The sequence below is a fragment of the Stomoxys calcitrans genome, chromosome 3, assembly GCF_963082655.1.
Source record: "Stomoxys calcitrans chromosome 3, idStoCalc2.1, whole genome shotgun sequence".
Lineage (NCBI taxonomy): Eukaryota > Metazoa > Arthropoda > Insecta > Diptera > Muscidae > Stomoxys > Stomoxys calcitrans.
This window is the reverse complement of record NC_081554.1, coordinates 26287600-26301840: the sequence shown is the minus strand read 5'-3', so window position 1 is coordinate 26301840 and position 14241 is coordinate 26287600. Positions and strand designations below refer to the sequence as shown.

The window sequence follows — 14241 nt, the reverse complement described above, 5'->3', positions numbered from 1 at the left end:
CCGTTAATATGACTCAGATCGGTTTCGATTTGGATATAGCTGCCATATAGACCGATCCTCCAATTTAGGGTCTTAGGCCCATAAAAGCCATATTTATTATCCGATTTCGCTGAAATTTGGGACAGTGAGTTGTCTTAGGCCCTTCAATATCCTCTGTTAATATGACTCAGATCGGTCCGGATTTGGATATAGCTGCCATATAGACCGATCCTCCGATTTAGGGTCTTAAACCCATAAAAGCCACATTTATTATCCGATTTTGCTGAAATTTGGGACAGTGAGTTGTCTTAGGCCCTTTAATATCCTCCGTTAATATGACTCAGATCGGTTTCGATTTGGATATAGCTGCCATATAGACCGATCCTCCAATTTAGGGTCTTAGGCCCATAAAAGCCATATTTATTATCCGATTTTGCTGAAATTTGGGACAGTGAGTTGTGTTAGGCCCTTTAACATCCTCCGTCAATTTGGCTCAGATCGGTCCAGATTTGGATATAGCTGCCATATAGACCGATCCTCCGATTTGGGGTCTTAGGCCCATAAGAGGCGCATTTATTGTCCGATGTCGCCGAAATTTGGGACAGTAAGTTAACTTAAGCCCCTTGACATACTTTTGCATTATCGCACAGATCGGTCCAGATTTGGATATAGCTGCCATATAGACCGATCTCTCGGTTTTAGGTTTTGGAGCTATAAAAAGCGCATTTATTGTCCGATGTTGCCGAAATTTGGGACAAAGAGTTAAGTTAAGCCCCTCCACATATTTCTGCTATGGGACATAAGGTATTAGTATTGCACCGGATTTTGATGAAAGGTGGTTTACATATATACCCGAGGTGGTGGGTATCCAAAGTTCGGCCCGGCCGAACTTAACGCCTTTTTACTTGTTAATTTACATTTTGAATGAAGTTTGTCTAAATTTTCAAAACCATACCCCTCGATATGTTTATGCTTAAAAATTTGCCAACCACCCTCTTACTCGTATAAGCCTAAGCAGTTTAACTTAAGTTCACACTCAATGTTAGAAGGGGCTAAGATGTGAAAGAGACACAAAAGCAAAATATGCTGGAAAAACTCACCTCAGGTTGTTTGAAACAAAAGTTTTCGGTTACCGTGCAGCAGACCCCGATGATGATGATATGCGGCGTATATGGGTGCATACATGTATGTCGTTGGCTCTAACACAACTGATCGAAATAAAACTGTTGCTCTGTTAATGGTTAAATTACCAAAAATCCAAAACAACAAAAACACAACGAACTTCAACAAAAATAGCAACAAAGTTGAGGTGACTTCTTTGCCGCTTGGCTGCATTCAGATACCACCGATGGTTACAGTTATGAAAATGTATCTCATTTTTCGACAAACGGGCGGCTGTTTCAAATTCCGCATCTCTGTAGCGCCCCTGCGCTGTGGATATCAAATGTGTGTGTGTGTGTGTTTTTTTGTCAGTTTTGTGTTTGACAAATATTCACAACGAAGCAGCTTGGGTGCAGTGAAGCTGCGCAAGTTCATGTCATCTTGGCTTTAATATCGAATCACACAAAACGCACCAAATATTCAGCGAGTATCATAGTTTGTTGTTGTTATTGTTGCTGTTGTTTTCTTAGGCTTCAGCTCCGGTTTTGAGTGGTTTGGCTTTGGCTACAGCTACGGAATTCGAGGAATGCCGTTTTTGCCTCGTTTCGTTTGCATAGCGAGATCGGGGGGGAAATCAAGAGCGATTACTTCCGTTTTCCTGCGACTATCACAAATCACTGCAAATAGATAAAAAAAAACCAACAAGAAAGTGTTGCTTAAAAGTAAATATTTTCACAAATGATTAATAAGATGAGCTGAGATTGGTTAGATACCAAAAAATAATAAAAAAAAAAAACAAAATTATTGATTCTTTTTTTTTCAGTTCTTTTAATCGCCATTCAGACCATATGTTTTTTGGTTTATATTCCAGTCCATGTCTAGAAGCTAGCAAACATATTTTTTTACAAAACAAATACAGCTTGAGTTACTTTTGTGTTTAGCCCCTAGAATAAAAAGGTGAATCGTATACAAATGGACAAGGGCGTTAGAAAATTTTCAACATGTTACAAGCCAACACGCCATCACACCTCTGCTTGACAGCGGGTGTGACACGGATAGGGTTTCGATAAGTTATCCAACAAAAATAGTTGATTTATCAAAATAATGAGGAATTTCATATAAAGAGGGAGTCAGAGAGGTAAGGGCTATAACCATATCCGCACCGAGTATGGTACATACTGGGCCACTTCATAGATGTCATATAGACGAATCTCCCTATTGAACGGCTTGGGCTCACAAATTCGACAAAATTTGATAGAATGAGTCATTTTTGTACCCTAATGAACATCGCTGCTTCATAATACAGGAAAAATGTTCAAAGTGCTATCATAAGCCCTATGGCAATATCTAACAAGTAAGGACGGGCTAAATTCGAGCGAAACCTATCATTTGATACCCTACACCTCATTGGGTATGCAGGCTAAGCCGTCAAAACTAAAATTTGCTAAATTTCATATCTAAAATTTCGACCAATATTCGTACATACTGTAGGAGCCATAAAGTAAATCGTTGCGCTCATTTTTGAGAATATATTGGGTTGCCCAAAAAGTAATTGCGGATTTTTTAAAAGAAAGTAAATGCATTTTTAATAAAACTTAGAATGAACTTTAATCAAATATACTTTTTTTACATGTTTTTTCTAAAGCAAGCTAAAAGTAACAGCTGATAACTGACAGAAGAAAGAATGCAATTACAGAGTCACAAGCCGTTGAAAAAATTTGTCAACGCCGACTATATGAAAAATCCGCAATTACTTTTTGGGCAACCCAATAGATTGATTAATGCATTAGCAACGGCTTAAAGGCTTCAGAAGTGAAAATCGGGAGATGGCTATATATGGGAGCTATATATAAATCTAAACAGATTTCTTTGAAGTTCATCAGTCATTCATAAGTCAAATTTTTTGTGGTAGGCATCTGGGATACGTTGTGCACAATTTTGGCAAGAGTAGTCAAAAAATGCGCTTGCAGAGGCTTGAGGAGTGAAAATTGGGCGATATACATACATGGCAGCTATATCCAAATCTGAACCGATTTCTTTGAAATTCACCAGTAACATTAGAAGTCAAAAGAAAATCATTTCTGCCAAATTTCGAGAGAATTGATTAACACATGAGCACTTTATTGCAATACTTCTCAAAATCGGACGAACATATATATGGGAGCTATATCTAAATCGGACCCCATTTTGATTAAACTTTATAGATATTATGGAAGTCGCCGAGGAAAGTGTTGTACAACATGTTGGCAAGATAGGTCAATGAATGCGCTTGCAGTGGCTTTAGAAGTGAAAATCGGACGATATACATATATGACAGCTATATATAAATCTAAACTGATTTCTATGAAATTCACCGAAAAAGTCGAGAGTCACAAGAAAATTCCTCGTGCCAAATTACAAAAGAATCGGTTAAGAAATTACCATTTTATTGCATTATTACTGCAAATCGGACGTACATATATACGGCAGCTATATCCAAATCTGAACCGAGTTCTATGAAATTCACCAGCAATGCGAAGAGTCATAAGAACATTCTTCCCGCCAAATTTTGAGAGAATCGGTTAACAAATAACCGTTTTAATGCAGAATTACTGCAAATCAGACATACATATATATGGCAGCTATATCCAAATCTGAACCGATTTCTATGAAATCCACCAGAAATGCCGAATGTCATAAGAAAATTCTTCCTGCCGAAGAACCAAGAGAATCGGTTAGGAAATGACCATTTTATTGCATTATTACTGCAAATCGGACGTACATATATATGGCAGCTATATCCAAATCTGAACCGATTTCTATGAAATTCACCAGTGACGTCGAGAGTCATAGGAAAATCCCTCCTGCCAAATTACAAGAGAATCGGCTAAGAAATTACCATTTTATAGCATTATTACTGCAAATCGGACGTACATATATTGATGACAGCTATATCCAAATCTGAACCGATTTCCATGAAATTCGCTAGTTATACCGAAAGTCATTAGGAAATTCTTTCTGCCGAACTTCGAGAGAATCTGTTAACAAATGACCATTTTATTGCAGTATTACTGCAAATCGGATTAACATATATATGGGAGCTATACCCAAATCTGAACCGATTTTTTCCAATTTCAATAGGCTTTGTCTCTAGGCCGAAACACATGCCTGCACTAAATTTGAAGACCATTGGATGAAAATTGCGACCTGCAGTGTGTACACAATTTTATATGGACAGACAGACAGGCCGCCTGTCTGTCTGTCCGTCTGTCCATAGCTATATCGAATCAGAAAGTTATTCTGAGTCGATCGGTATACTTAACAATGGGTCTATCTCTCTCCCTTTTGGGTGTTACAAACAAATGCATTAAATTATAATACCCTTTGCCACAGTAGTGGTGTAGGGTATAATTAGGCTTCTAAGGGCTCAAGAAGTCAAAACCGGGAATCGGGTTATATGGGGGTCATATCTGCTTATATACAGATTCCAATAACAATTGGCATGGAAGTCAGAACTCAAAATCTTGTTTCAAATTTCAGCCAAATCGGGTGAAAATTTAGGCTTCTAAGGGCAAAAGAAGTCAAATCCGAGGATTGGTTCATATGAGGGTTCTAAGGGCTCAAGAAGTCAAAACCGGGGATCGGTTTATATGGGAGCTATATCTTTTTATAGCCCGATCCGGATCATACTAAGCATAAATGTTGGAAGTCATAAACTCAGACTTTGTTTCAAATTTCAGCCAAATTGGATGAAAATTGTGGCTTCTAAGGGCTCAAGAAGTCAAATCGGAGATCGGTTTATATGGGGGCTATATCTGTTTATAGACCGATCTGGATCATACTCGACACGGATGTTGAATATCATAACACAAGTATTTGTTCCTAATTTCAGCCAAATCGGATGAAAGGCGGATTGGGATAAATTTCGGCACAAATTCTGCACGTCTCTCCCATCTAGACCAAAAAAGGAAGTGGAACCGCGGAGGATATAGACATAATGTTCAAGCGGATCATTAAAGCCCTGAATGGGTCGCTTTTGTCAGCATGTCCCAGTGGCAAGCCAAGGGGCAAACAGCGATCGCCATGGTGGACCCCAGAGCTGGTTGGTCTAAGGAAGGACTGCAGAAAACTCTTGAACAGAGCAAAAGCCACAAGAGCACCACACGATTGGGAAATCTATAAGGCTGAGCTAGGAAAATAAAAGGGCGAGCTGAAAAAGGCTCAGAACAAATCCTGTGTGGAATTCTGCAGCTCCATGGAGGATACATCTGAGGCCTCTGGGCTAAGCAAGATTCTGTCCTCGAGACTTATTATGGTGGAGTATATTCAGAAGTCAGAGTATGTATGAACAATGTCTAGTCAGGAAATACTAGAACTACTCGTCGATACATATTTCCCGGGAAATTTTCTAACGGACAAAGGGTCGCTAGAAGAGGTTGTCACTGGTATGAATTCGTCGGAGGTTATTAGGGAAATTGAGTATGAGCTGAAAATCCTTTGGCCGATATGAAGTTTCGAGTCCTTTAAGTCGCCAGGCACTGATGATGTATCATCGTTTGAATTGCAAGCTGAGTCTGACAGACTGGTTCCTTGGCTTAGGGAGATGTGCCCTGCTTGTATCAGCATGTCATATATAACTGTGGGATCGAGGGCACAAAGGTCATTTTCATTCCAAAATCGGGAAAACCGTACCATACGAAAGCAAAAGATTTTCGTCCTATTAGTCTGTCATCCTTTATGTGGAAGACTCTTGAGAGGTTGATAGAAACATGTCATAGGGCAAAGATCCCTGGAGATCGATCCCTGTCTCGGCCACAACATTCATATAGTAAGCGCAAGTCCACAGAAACAGACCTGCACGGCCTAGTCTGCTAAATAGAGGGTTCTCTCGCTGTCAAGAAATATATATTGGGTTGCCCAAAAAGTAATTGCGGATTTTTCATATAGTCGGCGTTGGCAAATTTTTTCACAGCTTGTGACTCTGTAATTGCATTCTTTCTTCTGTCGGTTATCAGCTGTTACTTTTAGCTTGCTTTAGAAAAAAAGTGTAAAAAAGTATATTTGATTAAAGTTCATTCTAAGTTTTATTAAAAATGCATTTACTTTCTTTTAAAAAATCCGCAATTACTTTTTGGGCAACCCAATACAATGGCAGCATTTCTTGACATTAAATTTGCTTACAGTAATGAAAAACTGACGTCAATCACGAAAGAGTTGGAGTTTCTAGGCATCAACACTACCGTAAGAAAGTTTATAAATAATTTACTTACTAAAAGATGCATTTTGGCAGGCTTGGGATCTGTAGATCTAAAAAGATGGGTCAGCAGAGGAACACCTCTACTCTATTCTCCTCTACTTTGGAATATATAGTATTAACTCTGGAAGAAAAAGGCATAAAAGTGGTCGCGTATGCTGATGACATGGTTATTGCGGTTGGGGGAAAGTTTCCCAGCACTCTTAAGGATTTAATCCAGGAAGCTCTACGTGCGATAGCGAAGTAAGATACCCAAAGTGGTCTAGGCGTAAATCCGTGCAAGGCAAAAGTAGTTCTTTTCAACAGGAGATACAAGTTACTTGCAGTAGGGTCCTTACCTCCTTGGGGGGAGAGAATGTTCCATTTACTGAAAGCGCGAAATACCTGGGTGTTGTGCTGCACAGGAAATTGAACTTTAAATCCAAGGGCAAGAAAGGCAATTCTTGCCCCATTCACCTGCAAGAGAGCCATTGGCAAAATTTGGAGAGTTTTAACCGCGTGTCATGCACTGGTTATATACTGCAGTTGTCTGACCTATAATGTTATATAGTGATGTGGTCTGGTGGACGGCGCATCAAGAGTCCAACTACTGCTCAATACTCAACCGGATCCAAAGAATGGCTTGTTTGTGCATAACAGCCGCACTGAGGACGACACCATCTGATGCACAGAATTTAATGCTACACCTAATGCCTCCGGGCATTGTGAAGAGGCAAATTGCTGCGACCACTGCTGTGAGGCTAAGGGAGCTTTCTTTTTGGTCTTGTGGCGGCTACGGACACTGATGTTCCAGGTGGATTATACCCTACCTAAGCCGCTTTTATACCCACCACCATAGGAACACCACCAGAAACACCTCGAAATATTGATCTGTGACCCCCTAAAGTATATAAATTCTGGATCCTCTCGACATTCTGATCCGATCTAGCCATGTCCGTCCGTCCGTCTGTTGAAATCAATATAGCGGTCGAACGCGTAAAGCTTCCCGCTTGGAATTTTGCACAGATACTTACTATTGATGTAGGTCGTTGGGGATTGCAAATAAGCCATATTGGTTCAGGTTTGGACAAAGCTCCCATTTGAACCGATCTTGAGACGCAATTTTTGTCCAATTTAACTGTAATTTTGCACAAAGAATTCTCCTATGACCTCCAACATCTGTCCTATGTAACTGACCTACCTATTTATATAGGTGGCCTTCACAAAATCTCCCCTTCAAGATATAACATGCCCATCATGTCCAAAAATACCAACTTGATAAAAATTGAAGCTTTCCAAGCTATCCTTAAAAAAAAGCCAGAGTTTTCACTAACATCTGTTGCTAGGCATACAAATACATTAAACATCTATGATTTCTTAAACAAATGTCGCATTTCATAATGACCACATCTTCATATCTTCGTTACCAATACCCAGGTGTTCAATTATATTTGATTTAAGTTTGTTGTTGTTCTTTTCAATTCTTCGCGCATACATACATATGATAATAATATTCAATTTGTAGCTTCCATATGCATTTTGTTGTTGTAGTTGTTACTGGTATTTTTTTCTCCATTATTATTGTTTTTTTTTTGTGTGTTATTATTGTACTTTCAATTTACAATCGAATGTTTTGTGGGTCTAGTTGTTGTTTGTATTATTGTTATTGCTGTTGCTGTTGTTGTAAAGAAAACAAATTTTTTTCTGCTTCTCAAAATTTTTTTTACGAGCCACACATAACAAATTTATTTATTATTTCAATTAGTAGACGAACGTGAGTTGAACTACATTTTATTGATTTTCAAATTGGGCAGATTCCATTCCAGATAGTTGACACTCACGGCAATTTAAATAGGAGCACCAAGCATATAACACCAAAAAATAATACTAAACAACTAAAGAGGGTGTTTGAGGGCACAGTATCTCAGAGCTGAACATTGTAATAATATTTCATTGTGTAATATTTCAGTTCATTCGGATAAGAATTGTGCCTCGTAGGGGCTCAAGAAGTAAAATCGGGAGATCCGTTTATATGGGAGCAGTATCAAGCTATTGATCGATTCAGACCATATTAGACACGTATGAGAGAAGCCGTTGTACAAAATCAACGCCATCTAGAGGCCGAAGAAGTCAAGACCCAAGATCGGTTTATATGGCAGCTATACCAGTTTATGTACCGATTTGCGCCATTCTTAGCACAGTTACTGGAAGTCATAACAAAGCACCTCATGCAAAATATCAGTCAAATCGGATGAGAATTGTCCGCTCTATTGGCTCAAGAAGTCAAGATCCAAGATCGGTTTATATGACAGCTATACCAGATTATGAACCAATTTGAATCATACTTAGCACAGTTTTGGGAAAGTTTGGATACCAAAACACCACGTGCAAAATTTCAGTCAAATCAGACGAGAATTACGCCCTCTAGAAGCTCAAGAAGTCAAGACCCAAGATTGGTTTATATGGCAGCTATGTCAAAACATAGACCGATTTGAACCATACTAAGAGCAGTTGTTGGAAGTGATACCAAAAGACCAGATGCAAAATTTCAGTCAAATCGGATAAGAATTGGGCCCTCCACCTTCCTATGGTGGAAGGTATAAAAATGGCAAATCACCGAGTGAGGCTTTATATGATGACTTCAAATAATAACAAGTAAAAAGGCGTTAAGTTCGGTCGGGCTGAACTTTGGATACCCAACACCTCGGGTATATATGTGAACCACTTTTCGTCAAAATCCAGTGAAAAATGCATACCTTATGCCCCATAGCAGCTATATAGACATATCATCCGATTTAGACCAAATGCTTATAAGTACACGTCATTGTTCAACCGAGAGATCGGTCTATATGGCAGCTATATCCAAATCTGGACCGAGCTGAGCCAAATTGAAGACGAATATCGAAGGGCCCAACACAACTCACTGTACCAAATTTCGGCGACATCGGACAATAAATGCGCTTTTTATGGGCCCAAAACCTTAAATCTAAAGATCGGTCTATATGGCAGCTATATCCAAATTTGAACCGATCAGGGCCAAATAGAAGAAAGATGTCGAAGGGCCTAAGGCAACTCACTGCACCGAATTTTAGCAAAATCGGATAATAAATGTGGCTTTTATGGACCCAAGACCCTAAATCAGAGGATCGGTAAATATGGCAGCTATATCCAATTCTGGACCGATCTGGGCCAAATTGACGAAGGATGTCGAAGGGCCTAACACAACTCACTGTCCCCAATTTCAGCAAAATCGGATAATAAATGAGGTTTTTATGGGCCCAAGACCCTAAATCGGAGGATCGGTCTATATGGCAGCTATATCCAAATTAGAACCGATCTGGGCCAAATTGACGAAGGATGTCGAAGGGCCTAACGCAACTCACTGTCCCAAATTTCAGCAAAATCGGATAATAAATGTAGCTTTTATGGGCCCAAGACCCTAAATCAGAGGATCGGTATATATGGCAGCTATATCCAATTCTGGACCGATCTGGGCCAAATTGACGAAGGCTGTCGTAGGGCCTAAGACAACTCACTGTCACAAATTTCAGCAAAATCGGATAATAAATGTGGCTTTTATGGGCCCAAGACCCAAAATCGGAGGATCGGTCTATATGGCAGCTATATCCAGTTCTGGACCGATCTGGGCCAAATTGACGAAGGATGTCAAAGGGCCTAACACAACTCACTGTCCCCAATTTCAGCGAAATCGGATGATAAATGAGGATTTTATGGGCCCAAGACCCTAAATCGGAGGATCGGTCTATATGGCAGCTATATCCAAATTAGAGCCGATCTGGGCCAAATTGACGAAGGATGTCGAAGGGCCTAACGCAACTCACTGTCTCAAATTTCAGCAAAATCGTATAATAAATGTGGCTTTTATGGGCCTAAGACCCTAAATCGGCGGATCGGTCTATATGGGGGCTATATCCAAATCTGGACCGATCTGGGCCAAACTAACGAAGAATGTCGAAGGGCCTAACACAACTCACTGTCCCCAATTTCAGCAAAATCGGATAATAAATGAGGATTTTATGGGCCCAAGACCCTAAATCGGAGGATCGGTCTATATGGCAGCTATATCCAAATTAGAGCCGATCTGGGCCAAATTGACGAAGGATGTCGAAGGGCCTAACGCAACTCACTGTCTCAAATTTCACAAAATCGTATAATAAATGTGGCCTTTATGGGCCTAAGACCCTAAATCGGCGGATCGGTCTATATGGGGGCTATATCAAGATATAGTCTGATATAGCCCATCTTCGAACTTAACCTGCTTATGGACAATAAAAGAATCTGTGCAAAGTTTCAGCTCAATATCTCTATATTTAAAGACTGTAGCGTGATTTCAACAGACAGACGGACGTACATGTCTAGATCGCCTTAGATTTTTACGCTGATCAAGAATATATATACTTTATAGGGTCGGAAATGGATATTTCGATGTGCTGCAAACGGAATGACAAAATGAATATACCCCCATCCTTCGGTGGTGGGTATAAAAAATTGTGTAATGAAAAACCGGTTTAATCGGTTTTTAAAATTGTAAATAACCAAAAACCGGTTTTGCAAAATGTCAATATTTTGTCTTGTTATGACTTCCAACAGTCGGGGGCCATGTATGGTCCAAATCGGTTCATATAAACCGATCTCGGATCTTGACTTCTTGAGCCGATAGAGTGCACAATTATTATCCGATTTAGCAGACATTTTGCACCAAGTATTTTGTTTTGACTTCCAACAGTAATGCTTAGTCGTTGGAAGTCATAACAGAACACAACGTGAAAAATTTCAGCCAAATCGCTAGCAATTGCGGCCTGTACGGTCTACGACTGTTCAACTGAAAAATGCTGATTTTCCAAATATCTTTCCCCAGTATGGGCAATTAGGGTATTTTCGTTATGAAATATGGCCACACTGCCAACACGGCTATTGGGGCGCCCCAATGAGATGTAACTCAGCCAAAATTTTAAGAAAATCAACTTTAGCCGAAATTCTTATGAAATTTTGAATTCGACGTTTTCCTAGAAAAGCAAATTTCTGCAAAACTTAAATTTTCACCTTTTGTTTTTGTTTTCGTTTTGAATTCCCATGAAATGTAAGAAAAACTTTGAATCACTATTTTACAAAATATTTTCTCTCTTAAATGTGTATTAAGCGAAAGTTCCTTTGAAATGAGTGCCACATTGTCTATATGAGTATTATGCACAATTTCATCATAATGCAAGCCCAAAACGAATTTCATATTCTTGTTCTTGGGATAATTTTAAAGGGGTGTGGAAAAAGTTATTTTGTTATAGTCCTTGTACATTTTTATTGGGTTGCCCAAAAAGTAATTGCGGATTTTTCATATAGTCGGCGTAGACAAATTTTTTCACAGCTTGTGACTCTGTAATTGCATTCTTTCTTCTGTTATCAGTTATCAGCTGTTACTTTTAGCTTGCTTTAGAAAAAAAGTGTAAATAAAGCATATTTGATAAAAAACTTTCTTTTAAAAAATCCGCATTTACTTTTTGGGCAACCTTGGAGGATTTAAATTCACCCGTTTTCTTTTCCTTCCTTTTATATGCTGGTTTTTTTGTAGTTGAATAATTTTTAAAGTTTAACAAGAAACCCTTTTTTTAATTTAAAAATAACAGTTTTTAAACTATTTATAAAACTTTCTTTGTTGAATAAATTTATTGTTTTTTTTATAAGAAAACAACTTTTAATTACTTTTCTGTTTTGATGCTTTGTGTCGGGTTACATATTAGTCTACCGAAATCCACCATAATCCGCTCTCTTGCCTTGGGTCTTTGCGTTTACATTTTTCGCGCTTAACTTTTTGTGTTTTGGCATGGTTTTTTTTTTCAAAATTGTAATTTATTTATTTTTATAGGTTCGTTTGTTTGTTGTTCTTGTTTTTATTATTTTGAGCATTTTACTTCATTTAATTATCGTTTTTTTTTTGTTTCTCTCCAAAACAACAAAGACAAAAATGTGCTACACAACAAAGATTCGTGTGGTAGCAGAAGAAAACAAAAACTTATAGTTTTAAACTCGTTCATTGCCGTAGAACGACTAAACAAACGCCTTTCTGTCTACCTGAACGAAAAGCCACCACAAACACACACTCGCACCCAAATACACCACGATCAATTCGAAAAAAAGCACAGTGAAAAAAAAAACGAATAACGCCGCTGTTCAATAATACACCAGAGGTAGGCACACTGACTGGCATAGCAGACAAACTTTGGGGGCCCCCACTCATACATACATTGGCATTGCTGGACTCGATGCCATCGAGTGTAAATCAAGAACAGTGTTGCCATTTTTGGTATATTCAGCGATACAGGAACTTACAGGGATTTTCTCGTTCTAACGAAGACATTATAGTTGTCCACTTTCACTGTCTACCCCTGGCCTGCCGAAAGAGCTCTTTGTAGTCCCTTCCTCCCACTAGCTTCCTTAGCACAACTCTCTATGGCTTTTAGGGTTGCCTTGTATACCCCATTTTTCTCCATGGCTGTTAGGGTTGCCTTATATCCCCCATTTTTTCTTCCAGCAACACTAGAAAACTTCTTGTGATACGTGGTGCAATAACAAAACTGGCAACACTGCTCATAATTGTATGTACTCAACACAACAACAAAAGTATTATCGTTCATAATTGTATCTGCCAAAAACAATTCGCACACTCACACACACACACTCACTCACATCCTATCATCCCATGTGACGATGTAAGCAAGCAATCGAGCAATCGTTTGTTTCGTTACTTCATCTTCCAACAGAAAGTCAGTCTGTTGGCTAGATCTGTCCGAAAAAATCAGAAATAATCATGCACACACTACCCATCTCTCTGGCCCTGGCTTTGAATGCTTGGCCGGCGTGCTGGCTGGTCGATTCTCAGACGCCGCAGACTGACAGACCACAAAGGCAGTATCAGTCAAATTTTTGGACGAAAAAAACAAATGTATTCCAATAAATTGAGAAACATAATTCTTGCCTCAGTACAATTTTGTTAAGAGCTCTTTCAAAAAAAAAGAGTAGAATTTGAGAGAGAGTGAATGTGAGAGAGCAAATCTGGCATTTCTCTTAAAGCTTTTTTTATGGTTGTTCCCACATATGTACATGTACATGTTGTCTGACGCCACCACCACTACCACACCATTAGCGGTTAACACAAAACATGCATGGCTGGGGCAACAAAGTGCTCATCCACACTAAATGGTGGCGCTTATTTACTTTCATGGGCACAAAATCTTAGCGCCGCTTTAGAACAGGCGCAGCCTTTTGTTAATGGCGCTTCTTGTGTTGTGTGTTGTTGTGTTAAGAGTTTCTGAGTTAAGGGTAGCTGTAAAAATGCCTATAGCTATCAGAAGGTGGTATATTCATTGATTTTATGACTCTTGGGAACCCAACACCATAGATTCTGCTAAAAATCTATACCAAATAAATTTAGTTGAAGGGCATAATTTTATTCTACATATTTTTTTTCTTTTATTCTTGTCAAACCAGCAAAAATTAAAGCTTCTAGGAACCGAGCAACGATGATCGAGAGACCGGTTTATGTGGGAAATATATCAGGTTATAGAGTGATTTGGACCATATTTGCCACAGTTATTGGAAGTCGTAACGTACCGCATGCAAAATCTCAGCCAAATCGGACAAAAAATTGCGGCTTGTAGGGACTAAAGAAGTCAAATCGATTTATATGGGTGCTATATCAGGTTATAGACCAATTTGGACCGTACTAGGCAAAGTTGTTGGAAGCTATAACGGAACACTATGTGCAAAGTTTTTGCCAAATCGGACACAAATTGCGGCTTATAAGGGCTCAAGAAGTCCAATCGGGAGATCTGTTTTTATGGGAGCCATATCAAAATTTCCGCCAAATCGGATAACAATTGCGGCTCGTTACGGCTCAAGAAGTCAAATCGGAAGATCGGTTTAAATGGGTGCTA

General features: G+C 39.1%; 1 protein-coding gene across 2 annotated transcripts in view; it reads right to left on the bottom strand.

Annotated features, from left to right (window-relative positions):
• LOC106088715 (protein decapentaplegic) overlaps positions 1 to 14241 on the bottom strand; it is a 332467-nt gene that overhangs the window by 57926 nt on the left and 260300 nt on the right. Inside the window, exons 1-2 of one of the 2 annotated variants that reach the window (XM_013254368.2) lie at positions 12011 to 12341; positions 1080 to 1757 (exon numbers count right to left, since the gene is read on the bottom strand). The gene's annotated coding sequence lies outside the window, so the exon portion shown is untranslated. Of the gene's footprint in view, positions 1 to 1079; positions 1758 to 12010; positions 12342 to 14241 lie in introns of those variants that run through there. The other variant, XM_059365934.1, reaches the window with a different exon arrangement.